This window comes from Homarus americanus, unplaced genomic scaffold, assembly GCF_018991925.1.
Source record: "Homarus americanus isolate GMGI-L3 unplaced genomic scaffold, GMGI_Hamer_2.0 scaffold48357, whole genome shotgun sequence".
NCBI classification, from domain to species: Eukaryota; Metazoa; Arthropoda; class Malacostraca; order Decapoda; family Nephropidae; genus Homarus; species Homarus americanus.
In genome coordinates, this window is record NW_024738983.1 from 144,792 (window position 1) to 172,010 (window position 27,219).

A 27,219-nucleotide genomic window follows, 5' to 3' on the forward strand; every position below is an offset into this window, starting at 1 on the left:
TAGGTAGGTAGGTAGGTATCAAAGACATCATCTCATTAAGCAAGAATTACCAAGACCCCGAAAAGAAGTATAAGCGTTCTGAATATCTCGAGTCATACAACATAATTAATTGTCTCCCTATAAAGCTTTTCCATTATTTCTGTTCCCTGTTCCTTTTTGCTTATAATGACACACACACACACACACACACACACACACACACACACACACACACATTTTTTCGGACACCGTTTCGCAAATTCCTCCCTTCAAAGACCAGCTAGACGTCACTCGATAAGCAAACGCAAGGAAAAACAAAATAATATCTGGTATAAAAAAGATGGGGGTAAGCGTTGACCTGACGATGATACTGCAGACGTTTGAGATGGAGAGAGGTGGTGTTGGAGATGGTGTGGAGGGGGAGGGGGAGGTAGTGAGGAGAGAGGACGTGGTGTTGGAGATGGAGGTTTGCAGGTGTAGTAGTGGTGATATGTGGTGTTGGAGACAGACGTGGTGTTAGTGAGTGAGGGAGGTACGTGTTGGTAGTGATGGAGGGACGTGGTGTTGGAGATGAAGAAGTGGATGAGGAAGGAGGACAACGGTGGATGAAGACAGGCGGTGGATGAAGACAGGCGGTGGATGGAGGCAGGGAGGTGGGTGAAGACAGGCGGTGGATGAAGACAGACAGGTGAAGTAGGGGGCGGGGGTGAGAAGACGGAGCGGTGGGTGAAGACTGGGCGGTGGATGAGGACAGGAGGTGGATGAAGACAGGCGGTGGATGAAGACAGGCGGTGGATGAACAGGCGGTGGATGAAGACAGGCGGTGGATGAAGACAGGCGGTGGATGAAGACAGGCGGTGGGTGAACAGGCGATTGGGTGAAGACAGGCGGTGGAGTGAAGACAGGCGGTGGGTGAAGACAGGCGGTGGATGAAGACAGGCGGTGGATGAAGACAGGCGGTGGATGAGAAGGCAGGCGGTGGATGAAGGCAGGCGTGGGTGAAGACAGGCGGTGGATGAAGACAGGCGGTGGATGAAGACAGGCGGTGGGTGAAGACAGGCGGTGAAAGACATGAAGACGGTGGATGAAGACATGAAGACAGGCGGTGGATGAAGACAGGCGGTGGATGAAGACAGGCGGTGGAGTGAAGACGGTGGGGCGGTGGGTGAAGACAGGCGGTGGAAGACAGGGCGGTGGGTGAAGACAGGCGGTGGGTGAAGACAGGCGGTGGGTGAAGACAGGCGGTGGGTGAAGACAGGCGGTGGATGAAGACAGGCGGTGGATGAAGACAGGCGGTGGATGAAGACAGGCGGTGGATGAAGACAGGCGGTGGGTGAAGACAGGCGGTGGGTGAAGACGGGCGGTGGATGAAGACAGGCGGTGGTGAAGACAGGCGGTGGGTGAAGACAGGCGGTGGATGAAGACAGGTGAAGACAGGCGGTGGGTGAAGACAGGCGGTGGATGAAGACAGGCGGTGGGTGGGTGAAGACAGGCGGTGGGTGAAGACAGGCGGTGGATGAAGACAGGCGGTGGATGAAGACAGGCGGTGGATGAAGACAGGCGGTGGATGAACAGGCGGTGGTGAAGACAGGCGGTGGGTGAAGACAGGCGGTGGATGAAAAACAGGCGGTGGGTAAAGAAGACAGGCGGTGGGTGAAGACAGGCGGTGGGTGAAGACGGGCGGTGGGTGTGGATGAAGACAGGCGGTGGATGAAGACAGGCAGTGGATGAAAACAGGCGGTGGGTGAAGACAGGCAGTGGATGAAAACAGGTGACGGTGGGTGAGACAGGCGGTGGATGAAGACAGGCGGTGGATGAAGACAGGCGGTGGATGAAGGTGGAAGACAGGCGGTGGGTGAAGACAGGCGGTGGGTGAAAGACAGGCGGTGGGTGATGAAAACAGGCGGTGGGTGAAGACAGGCGGTGGATGAAGACAGGTGATGCAAACAGGCGGTGGATGAAGACAGGCGGTGGATGAAGACAGGCGGTGGGTGAAGACGGGCGGTGGATGGGTGAAGACAGGCGGTGGGTGAAGACAGGCGGTGGAAGACAGGCGGTGGATGAAGACGGGCGGTGGATGAAGACAGGCGGTGGATGAAGACAGGCGGTGGGTGAAGACAGGCGGTGGATGAAGACAGGCGGTGAAGGCGGTGGGTGACAGGCGGTGGGATGAAGACAGGCGGTGGATGAAGACAGGCGGTGGATGAAGACAGGCAGTGGATGAAAACAGGCGGCGGTGGATGAAGAGACAGGCGGTGAAGACAGGCGGTGGATGAAGACAGGCGGTGGATGAACAGGCGGTGGATGAAGACAGGCGGTGGATGAAGACAGGCGGTGGGTGAAGACAGGCGGTGGGTGAAACAGGCGGTGGGAAAACAGGCGTGGGTGAAGACAGGCGGTGGGTGAAGACAGGCGGTGGGCAGGCGGTGGATGAAGACAGGCGGTGAATGAAGCAGGCGGTGGATGAACAGGGCAGGCGGTGGATGAAGACAGGCGGTGGATGAAGACAGGCGGTGGATGAAGACAGGCGGTGGGTGAAGACAGGCGGTGGATGAAGGTAGGCGGTGGTAGAAGACAGGCGGTGGATGAAGACAGGCGGTGGATGAAGACAGCGGTGGATGAACAGGCGGTGGATGATTGCAATATTCCCTCCCACTCTTCGCTCCAGTAAATAAAAAAGAGACAGAAGCCGATGAAGTGTGCAAAGGAACCAGAGAGAGACAGGAGAAGAGAGAGAGAGAGAGAGAGAGAGAGAGAGAGAGAGAGAGAGAGAGAGAGAGAGAGAGAGAGAGAGAGAGAGAGAGAGAGAGAGAGAGAGAGAGAGAGAGAGAGAGCAGGTGGTGATAAAAAGATAAGCAACAAATAAAATCAGAAAAACACTACTTACAGGTACACACAGCCACTACACACACACAGTACACACGGCCACTGACAGGTACACACAGCCACTACACACACAGGTACACACGGCCACTAGACAGGTACACACAGCCACTACACACAAGGTACACACAGACAATACATACAGGTACACACAGCCACTAGAAAGGTACACACAGCCACTACACACAGGTACACACGGCCACTAGAAACACACAGCCATCACACAGGTACACACTAGAAAGGTACACACAGGTACACACCCATAAAAGTACACACAGACAATACACAAGTACACACAGACAATACACAAGTACACACAGCCACTAGAAAGGTACACACAGCCACTACACACAGGTACACACAGACAATACACACAGGTACACACGGCCACTAGAAAGGTACACACAGCCACTACACACAGGTACACAGCCACTAGACAGGTACACACAACCACTACACACAAGGCCACTACAAGTACACACTGGCAAGTACACACAGCACTACAAGTACACACAACAATACATGCAGGTACACACGGCCACTGGACACAGGTTACACACAGCCACTAGACAGGTACACACAGACAATACATACAGGTACACACACAGGTACACACGGCACTAGACAGGTACACGGTACACTAGACAGGTACACACTGGTACACACATGGACAGACAGGTACACTAGACAGGTACACACAGCCACTACACAACAGGTACACACAGGCAATACTTACAGGTACACAGCCACTACACAGGTACACACGGCCACTAGACAGGTACACACGGCCACTAGACAGGTACACACAGCCACTAGACAGGTACACACAGCCACTAGACAGGTACACACAGGCAATACTTACAGGTACACACAGCCACTACACACAGGTACACACAGCTAGAACACCCAAGGCTAACTCTCAACAATTGGACATGATTGCAGGGGGAGAATTTGCATGAGAAGAGAGAGAGAGAGAGAGAGAGAGAGAGAGAGAGAGAGAGAGAGAGAGAAGCAGTTCTCCCCAGGGTGGCAACACCCCCTCTCTCTCTCTCTCTCTCTCTCTCTCTCTCGTTTCCTCCTTTTTTTCCAACTATTTATTTTTTTCTCTTCTCCCTTTGATTTTTCTTTCTCTTCCTTTCGTTCTCCCTTTTCTCCTTCGTTTTTCTTGCTTTCTGTCTATCCTCCACCACCTCCTCCTCTTACCATTTACTCTTTCTTCCTACCTCCTCTTTGTTCTTCTTCATCTCCTCTATTCCCTCTCCCATCATCTTCATTTCTCCTTTCCTGTTCCTATCCTCCTTCCTTCCCCATTCTTCATTTTCCCCCTTCCTTCTCCTCCTCTCCACCCTATCCCCCTTCCACCTCCTCCTATTCTTTCCACCTATGCCCCCTCCCCTCTTCCTCCACCTCTTTTCCTATTCCTCCTGTTTCTCTCACTCTTCCTCCTCTTCCTTCCTCTCCTCCTCCTCCTCCTCCTCCTCTGCCTCGCCGCCTTGGGGGAAGAAAGAGGGAGAATTGTTTGAAGTGATAATGTTCGTTTTGGCTGCGTTGTGAATGAAAGACTTGGCCATATTGTGAGACAGAGAGAGACGAGGAAGAGTGATAAAGATAACTAAAAGAGAGAAAAGAGAGAGAGAGAAAAAAGATATAACTAGAGAAAGAAATAAAAGAGAGAGAGAGAGAGAGAGAGAGAGAGAGAGAGAGAGAGCTTCCTTATATACCACTTGGATAAGGATCGATTATTCAAGGCTTCATCTTGTACAGTGGAATCCTCTCACAGAAGTCTCTCATAACACAGACTCGTACACAGAAGTCTCTCATAACACAGACTCGTACACAGAAGTCTCTCATAACACAGACTCGTACACAGAAGTCTCTCATAACACAGACTCGTACACAGAAGTCACTCATAACACAGACTCGTACACAGAAGTCTCTCATAACACAGACTCGTACACAGAAGTCTCTCATAACACAGACTCGTACACAGAAGTCTCTCATAACACAGACTCGTACACAGAAGTCTCTCATAACACAGACTCGTACACAGAAGTCTCTCATAACACAGACTCGTACACAGAAGTCTCTCATAACACAGACTCGTACACAGAAGTCTCTCATAACACAGACACGTACACAGAAGTCTCTCATAACACAGACTCGTACACAGAAGTCTCTCATAACACAGACTCGTACACAGAAGTCTCTCATAACACAGACTCGTACACAGAAGTCTCTCATAACACAGACTCGTACACAGAAGTCTCTCATAACGCAGACTCGTACACAGAAGTCTCTCATAACACAGACTCGTACACAGAAGTCTCTCATAACACAGACTCGTACACAGACGCATCGTAAAGACAAAAACTGAAGTGAAGTAACAATGCAATTCAAGGGTACCAAAACTGTTACTTTACTCGGCGTGGCGGATGTCCAATAATGTCGACACCCCCCTTACCAACACCACATCTCAGGCGTTATATATCACTGCTAAACACTATATATTCTCAAGTTATATATAGTGTTTGGATTGAAATACTTATTCTATAATATTTAATTAATTACCCCACACAACCACAATTTAAGGACAAGATGTAGCAGCAATTAGTCACAACCAGAGTAAATAATTAGACCAACAAGAGACGCTTATGTGCATTTAAGGTTAGGTGTCTAGGTCATTAATATTTCAATGCCGACTGTCGGGTGAAGCTTGAGGTATAACTAAGATAAGTTAAGTGTTAAATCTGTAAGTGGAACAAGTGTGGTAAACGACATTAATATACTGTACTACTGTTTGGGCTTCATTTGTGTCCAGGGCTGCCTGTACCGAGTCTTCTGGTCACACATGTATTTAACACTAAGAGGCTTTAGATTCAAGTATTCTAGAAATGTTTAAGAGATGAAGAGGTTGTTAAATGAAAATAATTGTTATCAATGGATCTTTGGGAAAATATTCTCTTGAAATGACGGTAATCGTTGTATCGCCAGGTGTGTTCATATAGGTAAAGACAAACACAGGTGCGAGGGCCACAAGCGTGACCCTGGCCACAGGTAAAGACAAACACAGGTGCGAGGGCCATAAGAGTGACCCTGGCCACAGGTAAAGACAAACACAGGTGCGAGGGCCACAAGAGTGACCCTGGCCACAGGTAAAGACAAACACAGGTGCGAGGGCCACAAGCGTGACCCTGGCCACAGGTGAAGACACACACACAGGTGCGAGGGCCACAGGAATGACCCTGGCCACACCTCCACTACCCGGAATATAAATAGACTTCAGTGTTGTCGCCTCTAAAAATTGGCTTTATATTTTTTTTTTTGGTCTGATCCCACCACAGAGGCGCGGTGGCCGAGTGGATACAGCGTGCCCCTCGTGTGTCTAACTAAAGGTCACTGGTTCTCGCCCGGCAGTGAAGAGGCGCCTGGCTTTAGGTGGCGAAGTGAAGGCGATCGAAAATTCACTGATGGTCACCTTACCTCACTGTGGGTCGAGACTTGGTATTTACTGTGGTGTGGTCAATACCCCCCCCGGTTATGGATCCCATGTTCACTTTTCACCTTTTTTGTTATTGATAAATTGTTCGAGGATAAATTTCGTCGTTATTATGAAATCGATCTTCGAAAAAAAAACATCACAACAATACTGGTCATCACAACAGAACATCAATATTGGTCATCACAACAGAACATCAACAGAGGTCATCACAAGAGAGCATCAACAGAGGTCATCACAACAGAATATCAACAGAGGTCATCACAAGAGAACATCAACAGAGGTCATCACAACAGAACATCAACAGGGGGTCATCACAACAGAGCATCAACAGAGTCATCACAACAGAACATCAATTTTGGTCATCACAACAGAACATCAACAGGGGTCATCACAACAGAACATCAATATTGGTCATCACAAGAGAGCATCAACAGAGGTCATCACAAACATCAATATTGTCATCACAAGAGAGCATCAACAGAGTCATCACAACAGAACATCAATATTGGTCATCACAACAGAAAATCAACAGGTGTCATCACAACAGAACATCAATATTGGTCATCACAGAGAGCATCAACAGAGGTCGTCACAACAGAACAGCAACAGAGGGTCATCACAACAGAACATCAACAGAGGTCATCACAACAGAACATCAACAGGGGTCATCACAACAGAACATCAATATTGTCATCACAAGAGAGCATCAACAGAGGTCATCACAACAGAACATCAATATTGGTCATCACAAGAGAGCATCAACAGAGGTCATCACAACAGAACATCAAACATCACAACAGAACATCAACAGGTCATCACAAGAGAGCATCAACAGAGGTCATCACAACAGAATATCAACAGAGGTCATCACAAGAGAACATCAACAGAGGTCATCACAACAGAACATCAACAGGGGGTCATCACAACAGAATGATGTATAAGGAACAAACTCCCCCATAAAGTTATTAAGTTACCTGTATAAATCCTCACGAATATCAAAGGAGCTAAAATTATCCCCTGGAAATTGTGAAAGACTGTAATTGGATGATTCGACTGATGACAAAAAATTGGTAGAATGCAATTACCTGTTTTGTGCACTTTATGGAGGCCACGTGACCGTCCTTGTCCTGAAGGGAACACGTAAAATTTATTGATCACTCGTACCAATAGCATCCTTTGACGCCACGAGAGAGTCTTTGATGTTAATACTTCCCTTATTTCACAACACATACATGAAATGAGTCAACCATTTTACCATTTTCAAACTGGAATAATTATCAATTAGTCAAGGTACAGTAAAAAAAAAAAAAAACGATCATATCTGAGGGTTGGCGACCATGGCCCACCAGCACAAGCGTTTACAAGTTTACACAAAGCCACCTATCATTTCTCTATCATAGAATAAGTAAAAATGTTGGGTAATAAGGGGAATAGTGTTGACGTTGGTGTACAGGTGAGAAGATGTAGACATACAGACACCTGATGAACACATTACTGAGGCCAGGTGAAGTGTGTGAGCAGGTGATGACTTATATACGAGGAGAGAGAGAGAGAGAGAGAGAGAGAGAGAGAGAGAGAGAGAGAGAGAGAGAGAGAGAGAGACGGCATGGATAAAGTGATGATGAATGGGCGTCAAAAGAAGGACTAACATACAGGTCATTAAGAAAACAAACAATGAACGATGAAAGGAAGGGAGAGGCGAATGAGGATTTTTGAAAGAGGATGAATGAACACAGCAGAGTGTAATAAACCTGCTAGGATGAGGTAAACAACTGTGTATGTATGTATGTGTGTATGTATGTGTACGTATGTATGTGTGTGTGTATGTGTGTATGTGTGTATGTATGTATGTATGTATGTATATGTACGTATGTATGTATGTGTACGTATGTGTGTATGTGTGTATGTATGTATGTATGTATGTATGTATGTATGTATGTATGTATGTGTGTGTATGTGTACGTATGTATGTATGTATGTATGTATGTATGTATGTATGTATGTATGTATGAAGACAGGTGGCGTTGGCGTAGGACGATGAACCTTATGACAGATGGTCAGAATATACTAAAGATCTAATGCATATGTAAGTGTGTGTGTGTGTGTGTGTGGCCAAGTCAAGTCATTTATGGTTAGGTTAGGTTAGGAGGCGGTCACATACTCTACCTAGGTCATTAAGTCTAACACAGGTGAGCTAGTGACCCGTGACCTCTACCACCTGTGTATAATATATCACAGGTGAGGAACATCCGTACTGCCTGTGTCCTTACTTAATTCACCCAAAATAATGATAATAAATGAACAGGAAGAACAATTATTAACGTCACAATATTAAAAACATAAAATAACTAAAATAACTCGGGAAATTTTTATCACACGATACTAATAAAACGAAAAAGCATAAAAAACAAACGATAATAAGCAAAAACAGACGATAACCATAAGATATTACTCTAAATACGTGAGAGATAAAGGATTTAGTTTTTGTCTCATGAAACTAAATTCATACTGCCAGTCTTCCATAAATCGTGAGCGTGGTGGAGGGGGAACAGTCAGTCAGTCAGTCAGTCTCTGGGATCTGGGCGCATCAGTGGGGGCTTTTGTCACTACAAGAAATATGCAAATATTAATCTATTCGACAATGGTTGAATCGTAAATTGACATACATATTGCACCCGAGTATCATGTTCCCCAAAAAAAAATACAACTCCTCCCAAATATACGACTTTAAAATGGCTATTGTTAAGGTAAAGTTATCAGTATGAACGAATCTTTGTGAAATTTTTTGGAATATACAAATACAACTTTTCTTTTAAATGTTCGTTCAAGTTTCTGTTTTTTACTTAATTAAACAAAACAACTTCATCTTTATCGCTTCAGGTCGAACTAGTTGGTAAGAGAAGATATAATGAACAGGTGATAAGTATTATTATTAATACAATGACTTAACTCCTTCAGTACAGTGACTCAGCCCCTTAATACAATGACTTAACCCCTTGAGTACAAAAAGCTCAATAAATAAGATACCGGTAGTTTAACCCCTTGAATACGACGTCTTAACCCCTTGAATACGACGTCTAACCCTTTGAATACGACGTCTAACCCTTTGAATACGACGTCTAACCCTTTGAATACGACGTCCTAACCCCTTGAATACGACGTCTTAACCCCTTGAATACGACGTCTTGACCCCTTGAATACGACGTCTAACCCTTTGAATACGACGTCTTAACCCTTTGAATATGATGACCAATTTCCTGAAGCCCATAGTATCACTGTTCTCAAAGGGGTTAAGTCACCACAGTCAAGTAAGTATACAGTACAACACCTTGACACACGTTCGGATGTGGTGCGACTCAATACCGTAAGAGATGGGTGGTGATGGGTGGGTGGTGATGGGCGGGTGGTGGGTGGAGGTGGGTGGATCAGGAGGATGGGTGGAGGCGCATGGATGAGGATAGTGGATAAGGATGGGTGGAAGTAAGTGGAGGGAACACCAGAATACAAAAAGAAGCTTCGCTTGGATACAGAAGCCAGAGAGAGAGAGAGAGAGAGAGAGATCCCTGGAGGAACTAGCACTTCCTTCTTGTACGAGAGGCGTTACACAATACAGCCAACCTCTCTCTCTCTCTCACACACACCTGCCTCAAGAGTAAACAACAGCTCATGGCTCAGTCAACACCTATTGACCGTCACCCTAAACTTTCGGGCGGTCTTTCAGTGCACCGCAAGGCCGCCGTCATACAACACCAACAACAATAATAATAATAATAATAATAATAATAATAATAATAATAATAATAATAATAATAATAATAATAATAATAATAATAATAATAAATAATAATATCCGGTGGGAAATTTGGGCTATCTCTATTGATGAGGATGATGGATGTTCTTGGCGTGTGAGGGATATTATAGTCAAGACGTGATGACTTAGCCATTTCTCAACACTACTGTCTACTGATTTGATCCTTATTAACGTTGACGAAAACTAATAATTCCCTTATATATTCAATCAATTATCTTTATTACTGACTAAAACTGAATTCTCTTCTAATTTACTACTGTACATCCGACTGTATTTTCACAAAGTTCGTAAATAAAGTAAAATAAACACGAACCTTTTGTTTTCGTTCGTCTTGTGTTCCTGAAAGAGCATCGGAATTCCTCACCGCCCACTGACACCTGATGGCACTGGTCTTAAGAGCATCGAGACCAAGAGAACGTCGCCGATACGAGGAATGTGTGGGTGTGAATGATGCCACCGTGTTAGTCTAAACACGAACAATGTCAAGAGGACGTGTGTGTGTGTGTGTGTGTGTGTGTGTGTGTGTGTGTGTTTGATCTTGATACCCCGGTCAACAAAGTAAGCATATTTGAGTCTGGCTTCAAAGACAAGCGCGTGACAACTTAAGTTGAGGGTGTCAAGGGCAAATATTGAGGACAGAGAATCAGTGATGATGAGGCTGTCAGTGGCAGTGGTTTCAATAAATTTAATGTCTGTGAGTATGGCAACTAATTCAGCTTGTAGAGTGGCTGTCCACAGGCAGTGATAAGAGATCCATCAGTGTAGATGGTCTGTGTGATGTTATCATCAGTCTGTAGTGTGTGTATGTGTCCAAGAGCTCTCACTTTGGCTGTGTGTTGGAGATAAGGACTTTGTGTAATAAGTCTGGGTGCAGGTGGGTGCCGGCTGTCTGAGCTACCCCTGACCCGCTGGTTAATGAAGTACTGTAGTGGTGGAGGGGATGTCACCCAGTCAAATTTACCAATATTATTCAATAAAAAATCCTAAATATTTACTGGTCAATAAATAGTCGATTATCAGAGCTGCCTGTCCATCGTCTTCTCCAGTACTGAGTGGGAGGAAAGAACGCCATCTAGGTGTGGAAAGTATAACGAGACTTTACATTACTGGACATAGCCGCCAGAGGTCCCCACTTCATAGAGGTCTTGGCATGATCAGTATACTTAAAGAAAATATTTTAGGGTCAAGGTAAACTGAACCCAGACGACGATAAACATGTTGGGAGCTGTATCATACACCACACAAGAGTCACACACCATAAAACGGTCGTCATACATCATAAAAAACTCAAAACACCATACAACACTCACCATACAACACTCACCATACACCATACAACACTCATCATACACCATACAACACTCATCATACACCATACAACGCTCACCATACACCACTCACCATACACCATACAACACTCATCATACACCATACACCAGTCATCATACACCATACAACACTCACCATACACCATACAACACTCACCATACACCAGTCATCATACACCATACAACTCATCACACACCATACAACACTCAAAACACCATACACCATACAACACTCACCATACACCATACAACACTCACCATACACCATACAACATTCACTATACACCAAAACGTAACCAAGCACAAGTCTTAATAGTTCACCAGCACAATAAAATAACCACCCATACGAAAGTTGTCACAAAAAAAAAACAATTTGATTTTTACTCATAAGTTTCCGAATAAAAAATAAATAAAAAAAAAATAAAATAAAAAATAAAATAAAATAAAATATCCTGCACCGGGAAGTCAATTTGTAGGAGTTTTATCATCCAGGATTGAGAATGATGAGAAACTGATGGAAATTGAGTGGTGGATGGGGAGGTGGATGGATGGGGGTGTGGGTGGATGGGGGGGTGTGTGGGTGGATGGGGGGGGGAACGTGATGGATTACACACGTTGACAAATTGACAACTGGAGTAGAATCTATCCATCTATCTATCTATCTATCTATCTATCTAAGGCAACTCGGTCGGTTGTATACGAGAGCCTTATTATCCTTCCATTTCTTGCTTGCCCTTCACCTCACCTTCCTCCTCTTCCACCACCTCATCCTTCGCCTCCTTGTCCTCCTCCTCCTCTTTTTTCCCCAGCTGCTCCTCCTCTCACTCCTCCTCCACCAGCTCCACCTCACCCCCACCCCGTCAAAAGACAGCCGTACCTCGTCCCTCTTGTAATCACCTTCAATACCTCTATTCAGATTAATGCATCATACTTCACTAGTTCTTGTCATAGGGGCTGCCGGTGGGTGGTGGTGGGTGGTGGTGATGGGTGATGGTGGGTGGTGGTGATGGGTGATGGTGGGTGATGGTGGGTCCGTCAGGAGGAGGCAGGAGACGCCCACACTGACACGCGGCCGCCTTTTGTCCTCCTTACCTCCCTCAGTAGACAAGCCTCGGGTACTTTACCTGCTGCTAGACATAATGCATCTTCAAACACCCATTCATCTTACTCTCACACACCTGACTATCTACCTGTTTACTCCCACACACCTGACTATCTAACTGTTTACTCTCACACACCTGAGCATTTATCTACCTGTTTACTCCCACACACCTGATTATCTACCTGTTTACTCCCACACACCTGAGCATTCATCTACCTGTTTACTCCCACACACCTGATTATCTAACTGTTTACTCCCACACACCTGACTCTCTACCTGTTTACTCCCACACACCTGAACAATCATCTACCGGTTTACTCTCACACACCTGATTATCTAATTGTTTACTCCCACACACCTGATTATCTAACTGTTTACTCCCACACACCTGACTCTCTACCTGTTTACTCCCACACACCTGAACAATCATCTACCTGTGCACTACGTTCTTGGTCATCTCACTAATGATGTTCCATAATTTATAGTGTCAAGCGCTTTGTAATCTCTTTAAGTACACTCTATGTGATATTCTTTCCTTTGATAACACACACACACACACGACCCCCCCCCCCCCACTCCCTTTACCTGCAGGTGTTACGGGGTTATAAATATATGCATGTATCACAACCTATTGCATTCATTTACCACGAACTGATGGTTATTGGGGACACAGCCCTTGAAACTTTAATTAACCGCTGCTCTACTCGGCTCAAAATTGAATTCCATTTATTTTCGTATATATATATTTTTTCCCTACGTGTTTTTTTTTTATTTCATTCAATATATCTCTTTCTGTATCCAGTTTTATAGAGAACTTTAACCTTTATTATTGGATTACCTCCTACAAAAAAAATCTTGGTAGGTTCCTAAATTTATGATGTACAGGTAGAATCGTAAAAAAATAGTAATTCGCCTCCAAAAAGTAATTAGTTGCCTCCAATAAAAACAACAACAACATATTAATCCTCCAAAAACACACAAACTCCAAACAATGCCATGTAGACCCTCTCCAAACTAGCTAGACCACTCCTAATGTAATCACAGACTCTAATAAAAGTAGTTAAATCGCCTCCAAACTTTTAAAACGGTCAAACGCCTACAAAAATAGAACAGTAACCCCCTTCAATATAACACGACAATACCCATTTTTAACACAGCTCTATGCCACAGGTGGACTCGATAAACAAACTGCAACACACACACACACGTATACACAAAACACACACACACGTACACACACAAGAATATACACGACCACGTACGCACAAACAAATAAACAGACACGTACACACAAATCACATACACATACGTACACACACGTCGTCACATATTCACTACAATACTAATGTCACTGTCACTACATAACACAGTCCATATATCTACTGTAGACTGTATACTGTATATATCAGACATACAAACGGTCATACATGTGCATTTTTTACTTCAATCTTCAGTGGGCAATAATTCTCAATAATTCCTATAGTAATTCGATCTTCAAAATACTCAGAAGGATTTGTTTTAAATAATTTCAAAGCTAAAATGTTTAACATCATTCAGAATAATTAACGTATATATATAATCTGTCATTTCAGTAATTACCCAAAAATCACAGGTAAATCACAGGTAAATCACAGGTAATTTTCTGAGACGTGTTATTAAGCGAACTAAAAGATATACCTATTGTATTTCAACGTTGATTGGTCCATCAACAACCAATGAGAAAAGGTAATTGAGGCTTGGCGTTCACGTCCATTTAAACATGATAGGTATTTGATAAGACATGCTAGGTAAAAATTTTATCACACTCCCTCACCTGGCCAACAGATCTCCCTCACGTGGCCAATAAACTCCCTCACCTGGCCAATACACCTCTTCACCTGGCCAATACACCCCCCCCCCTCCCTCCCCACCTGGAGTACATTATGACCGTGCCCCACAAAGCTTCACCTAGGTGGCCTTTTGTTTATCCCAGGATACACTTGACGTACGACGACCTTCACGTAGTAAAAAAAAAAGGGGAGGGGGTTAAAAAAAAAGGGTGGGGGTAAAAAATCAAAGGCAGGAGTTTAATAATGAGCGAGGAACAAAACACAGGAGCCATGATAAACACGACAGAGGAGCTAAGACTGTCTTTATTGCTTACACGTTCTTGCATTATTAGTGAAAAATACTAAGATTACGTCCACGCATCTGAAAGACGTGGTGGTGGTGGTGTGGGGGGGGGGTGTAATGGGGGGTGGTGTAAGGGGTTGTGGGAGGGGTGGGAAGAGTAAGGGATGGTGGGAGGGGTGGGTAAGGATTAAGTGATGGAGGGTACAAGAATATGTTTGAAAGGAGGAAGATGTCTAAGAGAGGAGAGGTGGGAGGGAGAGGAGAAGTGGGAGAGAGAGGAGAGGTGGGAGGGAGAGGAGAGGTGGGAGAGAGGGAGGATGTCTAGAGAAGTGTACATAACAAGAGTGAGGTGTGAGAGAAAGAGAGAGAGAGAGATAATAAATCTTAGAGTGAGTGTATATGACAAAAGACGTCTGGAGGAGGAGGAAGATAAAGAGGAGGAGGAAGAGGAAGAAGAGGAACATGAGGAAGAAGAGGAACATGAGAGAGGGAGGTGGTAAGGAAAGGCTAATCTTGGCGAGTTTCCGGAGAGGTTGAAGTGTGGGTGGGTGGGTGGGTGGGTGGGTGTGGAAGGGTGAGGGACGGGGTGATGAGGGTGGGCGGGTGGGTTAGGTCCAGGGGCGGTTGAGTTGGTTGGATCCATGGGTGGGTGGGTGGGTGGGTGGGTAAGGGTCATTAAAACCCCATAAAAAAGGTGGGCCCCGGGCGGTGGGTGGCAGCAGGAACTAATATATCTCACAGGACCACCCAAAGTCTCCCCTCATATATAACCTAACCTAACCTAACCTAACCTGTCTATAAAATACTTCCTCCTCCACCTTCAATATATTTCTTCACTCTTGTTACATTAACGAAACACATATTAACACATACTAACACATAATAATACATACTGACACATATTAACACATAAGAACACATATTAACACATAGTAACACATATTGACACATTATCACATACGAACACATATTAACACATACTAACACTTATTAACACATGCTGGCACATCTTAGCACATACGAACACATTAATACATACGGACACATTAACACACACGAACACACATTAACACATACGAACACATATTCACACATACGAACACATATTAACACATACGAACACATATTAGCAGATATTAACGCAGACCAACATAACTAACATAATAAAACATTAGCACATATTAACACATATTAACACTTCCCGGACTCGGTGTTGACATTGTCCGTCAAAACAGTGTATAAGATTTCCTTGGCTAGACGATAGTTAACCAGCACTAAACCTTCACGGGAGAGGGGTTACAACACACTCCTTGTTTTATAGAAACTTTCACCACGCACTCATCACCACCATGCCCCCATCACCACCACGCACTCATCACCACCATGCACTCATCATCACCACGCACTCATCATCACCACGCACTAATCACCACCACGCCCCCATCACCACCATGCCCCCATCACCACCACGTACCCATCACCACGTCTGCATGACCACCACGCACCCAGCACACTATCAACACTATGGCACTATCAACACTATGGCACTATCAACACTACGGCACTATCAACACTATGGCACTATTAACATTTGGCACTATTAACACTGGCACTACAAAACTATGGCACTCATTACGTATATAAAAGCACCTAATTACAATTAAAGGTAGTTGAAACTCCCCCCCACTTACCCAGAGAGTCCATAGTGAAATGTTCTCTCTCGTGTGTGTGTGTGTGTGTGTGTGTGTGTGTGTGAAGGTAAATGTGCGGAAAAGTCTTCACATAACAATTTATTAAACTTCTCATATTAATTCCATCAAAGTCCATTGGCATTATCCTATACGATATCACCTTTGATCAAAACACCAATAAATCAAACAAGACTTCCAACACTGATCAAACAACAAACGATCAAACACTCAAACACACACATTCTGTCACAATATATATGAGATCAATCAGGAAAAAAAATAAAACACTACCTTCGCCATATTAATTAGAATCAATTAACAGGTGTCAGTTTGGTATAGGAAAAACAAAGACAAATTTTATATATACTGAACACAAAGAGAACATCAGGGTAATTTGGTTATCATGAGAGAACTTATAAACGACTTGAAAGCTGAACGATACAACAGTGATTAATGAAAGAGAAAAATGTGGATATTTTTACAACACGAGTTACTTCTGTTCACTGGATAAAAATAAAAAGTAAATTGTACTGTATTATTAGGAGTTAAGTTATTCTTGGATGCTTTGTCTGACACACACACACACACACACACACACACACACACACACACACAAAGAAAATATACATACACGTCCATCCTCAAACACATACACAAACAACTATACACACAAAAATATCTATACAAACATACACGCCCCCCCCCTCCCCCCCATAGGTGACCTTTATGAAAGAATACCTGAACTCTGCAATATCTCTCCCCTTATTTGCATATTCAACTCCCTAACACTTTATTAAACTATTGGAAATTTGTGGGACTCCATTGTACCATTGTAGTACTGGTAGAGGTTGTCAAAGGCGCGCGCACACACACACACACGCGCGCGCTATATTCCGAAGTTAAATATTAACCTCTGTATTTTGTTAGATATTTTAACTGCAAATTGTTTTCTGATAGAATGAGTGACACACACACACAAAAACGTTCACTACACACCAACAGAAACATTTCATTGTCAAATATTATTTTCAACATGGCTGCAGGTCACTGGTTATCCACTACATCAAGGAATTTTCAATCAACTTTCACGATTTAGTTTTCATCTGATGTCCATTTTCATAATTTGAGTTTTTAGCCCAACCCAACCCAACCCAACCAAACCAAACCAAACCAAACCCAACCAAACCTAAACTAACCTGAACTGACCCAACCCAACCAAACTTTAACCTATCTAACCTAACCTAACCCGACCTGACCTGACCTAGAAATAATGAGTTACTATACTGTATTCGCAAGTTGCTGGTTGGATATGATGTTAATATACAGGTAGACGAGTGTACCTGGGTTAATACACACACACACACACACACACATACACACACACACACACACACACACACACACACACACACACACACACACACACACACGAAACAAAACCCGAAGATTGAAAATAATGATCATAATCTGCGTTAGTATGGAGTGATTAGCGGACGAGGGTTGGTAGAGGGGAAAATATCTATCAGTCAGTCAGTCAGTCAGTCAGTCAACACATTCTCGGAGGTAAAAAAACACAACTACAGTAATTCACACAGAGAAGTAACACAACGCCACCCACTGCACCTGTAGCCTATCCCAGAATGAACACTGTGACTCCTGTTGTCTCGGTAGGGTTATCAAAATTCTTCGTCCGTTGTTTTATATTATCGAACATAATTTTTGTAGTGATAGTTTGAACAGTAAAATTATTCATGTTGTTGTCATTTATCGTTTCTCACATACACACACAAAAAAAAAGGTTGATTTTTTCCCGTAAGATTTTTCCATTTTAATCCGTAGAAAAGCGTTTGTATGCGAATTGTCGACGTGGGATTTTTTTTTTGATTAAATAGGGGATAAAGACAGACCTTGTATCTCAGTCTGGCCTGAGGGGTTGGAGAGTGTGTTGGAGTGTGGGGAGCAGGATATGTGTTGAGTGTATGGGAGCAATGAGAGAGTGTGTGTGTGTGTGTGTGTGTGTGTGTGTGTTGAGGAGAGGAAGTATATGTGGATAAGAAAGAGGGAATGGGAGAGGAACAGTACAAGAGTAGTATGTGTGGGAGAAGAACAGGGAGTGAGTAACTATGTGTGTGGGGGGAGGAACAGGATGTGGAATGGGACAGTGTGTGGGAGAAGGAACAATGTGTGTGTAGGCGAGTGGGAACAATGTGCGTAGATGAGTGGGAACAATGTGTGGGGGAGGAACAGTTTAAGAAATAATAGACACTGAATCTGAATAAAGTGAGAACTAGTGAGAGAACAATGGACCTGAGCAGAGGGAGAGGAGGTGGGGAGGAGAGAGAGGGGAGGAGTGAGAGGGAGGGTGAGGAGGGAGAATGAGGAGAGGGAGGGTAGAGAGACCTATTCATACGCTCAAGATGAGTCACTGGCCTAAGGTGGGTAAGGTAAGGTAAAGGTAAGGCCAGGTCAGGTCAGGTCACAGGTCAGGCTAGTAAGTATCACGTTTAGTTTCATTTATGTTAAATAATGTAAAATAATGTGTTGGTAAATAATGTGTTGGTAAAAATGTGTTGGGAAATAATGTGCTGGGAAATAATGTGTTGGTAAATAATGTGCTGGGAAATAATGTGTTGGTAAATAATGTGTTGGTAAAAAATGTGTTGGGAAATAATGTGCTGGGAAATAATGTGTTGGGAAATATTACGATAATATTCCCTGGAGTTTGTTTGCCTTTTAAAAACATAAAATAAAATTAGATAATATACAGTAAAAAAATTAATAAAAATGTCAGACCTACAGATAGATGGCGAGATGGCTTAAATTACTTAATGACCTAATCGTAAGGTCACAAGGGAGAGGGAGGGAGGGAGGGGGGGGTCAAAGGTCAGAGTTCATTCTTGATACAAACTGTCCAATAGAGGTCAATTTTTACCATCATCAACAACAATTCCTTCCATCACGATTCTAGACAACTTCCTCAATGCCAGACCAAACATTTATACACCTCATTCACCCAATTATCTACAAAACACATAAAAACCCATAATTTCTCCAGTCTAACAACCTCGTACGTTGTAATAGACCCACCATATAGTTAAGTACATAATCCTCTTGTTCGCTCGGGTTCATTCTGACCAAAACCTCATGTTACTGTATAGAACCTAAGAGACAAAGGGTGGTCAAGGAGGTAAGGATAATGTCTGGCCTCTCTGCCTTTGGGGCGATTTCATTTATATGCAAATTTTTTTTTCTCATATGCAGTGCCTCGTCTTCCTCCTCCTCCTCCTCCTCCTCCCGACGCACTTAAGCATCACTCAACCTTCATACATGTAAACTTATACACTTTAGGACAGGTATACATATTTAAATGACAGGTATACGTGTATTTGGGAGTGCTGTATACTCACTTAAAACAGGTAATAACGTGCTTAGATATTCATATATAGGTATACATGTATTTGAAGATATGTATACACGCTTAAATACAGGTATACATATATTTGAAGAGCTCCACATTATTTAACCAGTGTATATACTGTATTTATAAGCACTCAAAGGTACACACACACACACACACACACACACACACACACACACACACACACACACACACACCTATATATATATCTACCTGTTGCATTTCCTCTCGTCTACCGTGAAAAAATAAGAACACTAATTAAGTCACGCTTCGATGACTCAGATGCGTGAGAGTCAGACCGGATCACCTGTCCTAACCAAACCAAACCAAACCAAGCCACATCAAACCAAACCAAACCTAACCTAACCTAACCTAACTGGCCTGGCCTGGCCAAGCCAGGCCAAGCCTAACCCCACAAGCACAACACAACCTGGCCCAAAGTAAGTCTGCCGAGGTCTGTGAGAGGGGGTTGTGGAGTCTCATATATCTGCAAGGGGATGGGGGAGGGAGCGAAAATAACAGGAGGAAACGCGAATTGCCGCCATAGAATTTGCATGTTTTTTTGCACGATAGGGTTCAGGGAAGGGAGGGAGGAAGAGCGATGTATGCGTGTGTGATGGGGGAGTGGTGGGGTGGAGGAAGGAAGGCGTAGACAGTACATGTGTGGAGGGGTGTGTGTGGAAGTGGGAGTGGGGAGGAGAGAAAGGTGGAGAGGTTTGGGAAGAAGGGGAAATGGAACGTATGGGGGAGGGGGAGCAACGTTTACCTCTATACATATATTTACTGTATGTCACCAAGAGGCAACGAATGCCAGGTAAAAACGTACACGTGTGGGTGTTGGTGTGGATGTGTGTGCGTACGTGTGTTTGGCTGTGTGTGTATGTGTTCCTATATGAGTGCACGCCAGCAATGTTTGTGATTGTATATCAATAATACATGTGGGTCTACATATATTGTATGTATGTATGTATGTATGTATGTAGGTATGTATGTATGTAGGTATGTATGTATGTATGTATGTATGTGCAGAAAAAAATCCACTGTAAAAAATCTTATGACCTCAAAATCTGTCATAAAAATATACCAACAGGCACATGGGACCAAAAGAAGACCCCGGCCAGACCCATATGACAGCTAGAAAAGAAGACCCGGCCAGACCCATGATGGCTAGAGAGGGCCCGGCAGACCCCATGACAGCTAGAGGGCCGGCCAGACCCATGACAGCTAGAGAGACCCGGCCAGACCCATGATAGCTAGAAGAGACCCGGCAGACCCGCGTAGCTAGAGAGGGCCGGCCAGACCCATGACAGCTAGAGATAGGCCCAGCCAGACCCGCAGTAGCTAGAGGGCAGCCAGACCCGCGGCAGCTAGAGGAGCCCGGCAGACCCATGACAGCTAGAGAGGGCCGAGCCCAGACCCGCAGTAGCTAGAGAGGCCCGGCCAGACCCGCGGCAGCTGGGGGCCGGCCAGACCCATGACAGCTAGAGAGGGGCCGGCCAGACCCACTTGATAGCTAGAGACAGCCAGACCCATGACATCTAGAGAGACCAGGCCAGACCCATATGATAGCTGAAGAAGGACAGGCCAGACCCCGCGACAGCTAGAGAGAGACCAGGCCAGACCCCGCTGACAGCTAGAAAGAGGCCGGCCAGACCCGCGGTAGCTGAAAGAGGCCGGCCAGACCCCGCGACTGGCTAGAAAGGGGCCCGGCCAGACCCATGATAGCTTAAGAGAGACCCGGCCAGACCCATGATAGCTTAAGAGAGACCCGGCCAGACCCATGATAGCTTAAGAGAGACCCGGCCAGACCCATGATAGCTTAAGAGAGACCCGGCCAGACCCATGATAGCTTAAGAGAGACCCGGCCAAACCCATGACAACTAGAGAGAGACCCGGCCAGACCCATGACAGCTAGAGAGCCCCAGCCGGACACAAAGGAAGAAAGAAGAGCCGGATGTTGCAAGACCGGTTAGATGAGGCGGAGCTCTAGCCGGATGTTAAATATTATTAAAACAACGAAAACTGTCTCACTCACTCACTCTCTTACTCATTCACGTTCACTCATTTTCTCACTTAATCTCTCAAACCCACTCTCATTCACTCTCACATATTTTACAATGATAACAATAATATATAATAAAAATAATAACAACAACAACAATAATAATAATAATAATAATAATAATACGCCCCCAAAACATTACCTACCCCTCCCCTTCACCCTCCCCCCCACCCTCCCCCGAAACATTTTTACAACGCTCACAAACACAAATACGTCATAACTACATAAGATTTTTTTTCCTATTAAAACCTGGAGAGCGGAATAAGCAGAGCCTCTGAAGGTTTGAGCTCGAGGCAGAATCTATTAATCTTGGGAGGTCATTTTTATAGAGCAGTATATTATGGGCCATTGAGGTGAGCCCGGGGTTATTGCCTTGTTATTGTGTGGGTGGGTGGGTTGTGGGGGGTGAGTGGGTGTGTTGGGGGGGTGAGTGGGTGTGTTGGGGGGTGAGTGGGTGGGGTTTGGTGGGTGAGTGGATGGGTGGGTTGGGTGAGTGGGTAGTTAGGTGTGTGTAAGTACTAATATCATGGCAGCAATAGTAGAGGCAGGCAAGTTACCAGTTGTAATGACAGATGACAAGGGTGGAAAGAGGAGGAGGAGGAAGAGGAAGAGGAGGAGGAGGAGGAAGAGGAGGAGAAGGAGGAGGAGGAGGCACCAGGACTCACACACTGCCGGAAGATTAATCATAAAAAGACACTCACCCGGAGTTAACATACGACCACCACAATATAACTCACATAAACCTGCGCGAATATTAGCCGGAATTATGATGCTCGCCGCCACACCTGACCTCTAGTCGCACCACCTGACCTCTCGTCGCACCACCTGACCTCTTGTCGCACCACCTGACCTCTCGTCACACCCCTGACCACTAGTCGCACCGCCTGACCTCTCGTCGCACCACCTGACCTCGTCGCACCACCTGACCTCTCGTCGCACCACCTGACCTCTAGTCGCACCACCTGACCTCTAGTCGCACCACCTGACCTCTAGTCGCACCACCTGACCTCTAGTCGCACCATTTGACCCTAGTCGCACCACCTGACCTCGTCGCACCACCTGACCTCTAGTCGCATCACCTGACCTCTCGTCCCACCACCTGACCTCTAATCGCACCACCTGACCTCTAGCGCACCACCTGACCTCTCGTCCCACCACCTGACCTCTAGTCGCACCACCTGACCTCTCGTCGCACCACCTGACCTCTAGTCGCACCACCTGACCCTAGTCGCACCACCTGACCTCTAGTCGCACCACCTGACCTCTAGTCGCACCACCTGACCCTAGTCGCACCACCGACTAGTCACCACCTGACCTCTAGTCGCACCACCCGACCTCCTCGTCGCACCACCTGACCTCTAGTCGCACCACCTGACCTCTCGTCGCACCACCTGACCTCTAGTCGCACCACCTGACCTCTAGTCGCACCACCTGACCTCTAATCGCACCACTTATATACCTGCATTGTTTATATATATGCTCGACCAATTGTAAACTTACATGAAAGATTTTACTATCTATCTATCTATCTATCTATCTATCTATCTATCTAAAGCAGGGGTGGGGAAAATTTGAGGTCTGAGTCACCCTTTAAACCTCCCCTGTCTCCTTAAACCTCCCCCTAAGTCTCCCTTTAAACCTCCCCTGAGTCTCCTTTAAACCTCCCTCTGAGTCTCTTTAAACCTCACCTCTGAGTCCCCCTATAAACCTCCCCGAGTCTCCCTTTAAACCTCCCTAAGTTCCCCTTTAAACCTCCCCTGAGTCTCCCTTTAAACCTCCCCCGTAAGTCTTTAAACCTCCCCTAAGTCTCCCTTAAACCTCCCCTGATTTCTTTAAACCTCCCTCTGAGTCTCCCTTTAAACCTCCCTCCTCAGCCCCTTAAACACTGAACTGTAGTATGGTCACCGGCCACACCTTCCCCACACCTGGTCTGGTCTTCCACACCTGAGTCACCTGTAGTTAATTAGCTTGATGGTTGGGGGTTGAGATGGATTTTGGGGGTGAGGGAGGGATTTTGGGGATGAGGGAGGATTTTGGGGGTGAGGAAGGGATTTGGGGTGAGGAGGATTTTGGGGGAGGAGGATTTTGGGGTGAGGGGAGGATTTTGGGGGGTGAGGAAGGATTTTGGGGGGTGAGGAGGATTTTGGGGGTGAGGAAGGATTTTGGGGTGAGGAAGGATTTTGGGGGTGAGGAAGGATTTTGGGGAGGTGAGGAGGATGAGGTTTAGGAGGAGGGAAGTTTGAGGAGGGAGGGTATATAGGGGTGAAGGAAGGAAGTTTAAGGAGGATAAAGGAGTGAGAGAAGGTGGGAGTAGGGTCTTGAGAGGGAGGATTAAAGGAGGATTTTAGGGGTGAGGGAGGGATTTAGGGGGCGGGAGGGATTTTAGGGGTGAGGGAAGGATTTTAGGGGCGGGGAGGGGATTTTTGGGAGGAGGAAAGGAAGGTTGGGGAGGAGGGAGGGAAGATGTGGGTGAGAAAAGGAGGGGAGGAATTAAGGGAGGCTGGGAGACGAGGGGTAAGGGCAGGAGGTGAGGAGTAAGGGGAGGATTAGGAAACAAAAGGGTAGAGAGAGAGGAGTTGAGGCACTGGATAAAAAAAATGATCTCAGTGAAGTGTCAGTCAGTCAGTCAGTCAGTCAGTCAGAAAATCTGTTAATTAATTGAACTGCTGCCACACACGATTAAAAATGACTTCTCATATTTGGACATACAGACAGTACATACATACATACATACATACATACATACATACATACATACATACATACATACATACATTACATACATGTTATCGTCTTACGCATACACAAGAAGGAATTACAAAACTCGTTACTCAAAGGAATAGATTTACCCGAGAGAGAGAGAGAGAGAGAGAGAGAGAGAAAGAGAGAGAGAGAGATGTAAGGAGGTAAGGGGAGACTCTCTTATCCTGGGCGGTAGTATGGGAGGTCTGGAGGTGAGGTGAGGAAGCGGTGTGTGTGTGGCACTGAAGAGGCACTAAGTATGCACGGCTTGTGAAGAGGTAACCTATATATAGCACTGCTGAGAGAGAGAGAGAGAGAGAGAGAGAGAGAGAGTGTCTGTAGTAGTGAGGGGAGGGGGGTGTGGTGGAGGAGGAGGGGGGTGGTGAGTGAGAAGGGAGGGGTGTGGTGGGGGAGGGGGGAGTGGTGGGGAGGGGGGTCAGGTCATATGAGAGGCATGGGAGACTGCAAAATTCTCAAGGCATCTATTTTGAGGGCTAAAATTTCTCAGCGAGGGAAACGACGGCTTCAGAGGAATGATGTTTGGAGGAAGGTGGAGGGCGAGGTAGAGGAGGAGGTTTTGGAGGGAGTTGAGAGCGAGAGGTAGAGGAGGAGGTTTTGGAGGGAGTTGGAAGAGGAGGTTTGGAGGGAGTTGGAAGAGGAGGTTTGAGGAGTTGGAAGAGGAGGTTTTGGAGGGAGTTGGAAGAGGAGGTTTGGAGGAGTTGGGAAGAGGAGGTTTGGAGGAGTTGGAAGAGGAGGTTTTGAGGGAGTTGAAGAGGAGGCTCTGGAGGGAGTTGGAAGAGGGGCTTGGAGGAGTTGGAAGAGGAGGCTGGGAGGGAGTTGGAAGAGGGGGTTTGGAGGAGTTGAAGTGAGGTTTGAGGGAGTTGGAAGAGGAGGTTTTGAGGGAGCTGGAAGAGGAGGTTTGGAGGAGTTGGAAGTGGAGGCTTGGAGGAGCCGGGAAGAGGAGGTTTAGAGGAGTTGAAGAGGAGGCTTGGAGGGAGTTGGAAGAGAGATTTAGAGGGAGTTGGAAGAGGAGGTTTGGAGGAGGAGGAAGAGAAGGTTTAGAGGGAGTTGGAAGAGGAGGCTTAGAGGGAGGAGGAAGAGGAGGCTTAGAGGGAGTTGGAAGAGAAGGATTGGGAGGAGGTGGCTTGGAGGCAGGTAGAGAGCGAAGTTTGAGTGAATGTACAAAATATCGTATAATTTCAGACAAACAATTATTATTCCTAAACCAACTTTCTAATAATCTAACAAACACACGTTACATCTATTTATTTATCTATCTATCTATCTATCTATCTATCTATCTATCTATCTATCAATTTATCTATCCACAGGTCTGCCTATATTTCTCCCTGTTAAAAACAAACTTGACCGGCACTGCTCTCGCTCGCTTTCACTTCCCCAACTGTAGTGTTAGGCACGCCTTCGTAACTGGATAGATTGGATACGAACCAACGAACTTTAGGACAGGAGGCGAGCGCTGCATCCACTCGGCCACCGCACCCCTCTATATACACATCTATCTGTAAATAAATCTATCTATTGGTTTATTTATGAATTTTTTTATTTTAATTGATCTGTGAAGGGTCATGCCAGGAAACTGAATATTACTGCATTAATAACGACAGTTCAAAGGGTTTTAATTCAGATCAAAGAGGGAAAATTAAGTCTTGCATGCAAATAAGCAGCAGTTAACGAACATGTGTACATACGTGTGGGAAATTTAATATTCACAAACGCCGGCAAAAAATCCGTACACGCATACACAAACACTGACAAAGTCGCAGAAACGCACATGCTGCACACGGTCCCACACTTACACACTAGTGGAAATGCATACACAAATACAAATATGCAAATACACATATGCACATGTATAAACTAAGCGTTTACACACACACACACACACACACAATCACATATGAAACACGACACACACCCACCCTCAAATAAATAAATAAATAAATAAATAAATAAACAAACAAACAAATAAATAAATACACACACTACTACTACTACTATTTGTACTTTGATGTCACTCGGAATCGAACAAGACGATTATCCAGCATGATAAAATTAAATGAATTAATAAGGATGTTACCTTCGTGGGTGAGCTCTGAGGTGACTAGGCAGGCCGATACAGGCAGGGTCGTCCACAGGTGTTGCACATGTGGAGGGTTACATCTAGTGCGGGAGGAGGGGCGGCGGCAGTGTCTTTCCGGAGTTGGCGCTTGTTTGCTTCGGTTTGCAGTCGGGTTAACTCGAAAGTATTGACAACTTCTAGTGTGGTGCTCCTCCAAGCGTTACGATGTAGAGTGATCGTCTCCCAGGTGAGGGGGTCGATTTGGCACTTTTCAGATTTGCCTTAAGACTATCCTTATGCCTTTTCAGTTGCCCGCCAGCGTTACGTTTACTATTCGTTAGGTCACTGTGAAGTAGCTGCTTTGGCAGTCTACTGTCGTCCATGCGGGTAACATGGCCAGTCCAGCGTAGTTGTTCATGGATAATGGTAGCCTCAATAATCCTACAGTTGGTGTTAGCAAGAAGACTGACATTTGTTCTCTTGTCATACGAACAAACCCTCACACACACACA

At 45.2% G+C, this 27,219-nt stretch overlaps 1 protein-coding gene across 1 annotated transcript in view; it reads right to left on the bottom strand.

Moving 5' to 3' along the window:
• Positions 1-27,219, bottom strand: part of LOC121874401 — a 247,819-nt gene that overhangs the window by 44,415 nt on the left and 176,185 nt on the right. The gene's annotated exons all lie outside the window — the stretch shown is intronic.